This window comes from Penaeus monodon, chromosome 28, assembly GCF_015228065.2.
Source record: "Penaeus monodon isolate SGIC_2016 chromosome 28, NSTDA_Pmon_1, whole genome shotgun sequence".
Classification (NCBI taxonomy): domain Eukaryota; kingdom Metazoa; phylum Arthropoda; class Malacostraca; order Decapoda; family Penaeidae; genus Penaeus; species Penaeus monodon.
The window spans coordinates 28,501,475-28,501,924 of NC_051413.1; the positions used below are offsets into that span (position 1 = coordinate 28,501,475).

The following is a 450-nucleotide window of genomic DNA, read 5'->3' on the forward strand; positions in this document are numbered from 1 at the left end:
GGGCTTCCCTGTTTATGCCTAAGGAAACGCACACCTCAATTATATTTAGTCTGAAGTCTTGATCCATTCTCATGACACATGGTCAACTTCTTGAAAATGAGACTATAGTACTGAAACAGATTTGTATAGCTGCAGGTATGTGCTTAACTGACAGGATAAAATTTAGATTAGATATGTGAGTTGTGAATGTTTTGCTCAGTTGTACTGTAAAAGATGAGAAACTTGCATCACAATCTGCTAATGTATTTTCGTTTGCAGAGTAGTGGTATTACCGACATAAGGAAATCTACGCCCAAGAAGGGACGATACATTGTATGTTAATACTTCCTGCTTCCTAATAATCGTTGTCATTAAGGATTCTGACAAAGCAAAGTTTATTAGCTGACTGAAACTGTTCATCTTGTGGAAGTTGCTGGTGCAAGAAGGGATTGAGCCTGTAGAGCTTCCAGT

General features: G+C 38.2%; 1 protein-coding gene across 1 annotated transcript in view; it reads right to left on the reverse strand.

Moving 5' to 3' along the window:
• Positions 1 to 149: 149 nt before the first annotated feature.
• LOC119590986 overlaps positions 150 to 450 on the reverse strand; it is a gene marked incomplete in the record, with an annotated part of 2,362 nt that continues 2,061 nt past the window's right edge. The window contains 1 exon segment of the mRNA XM_037939719.1: positions 150 to 450.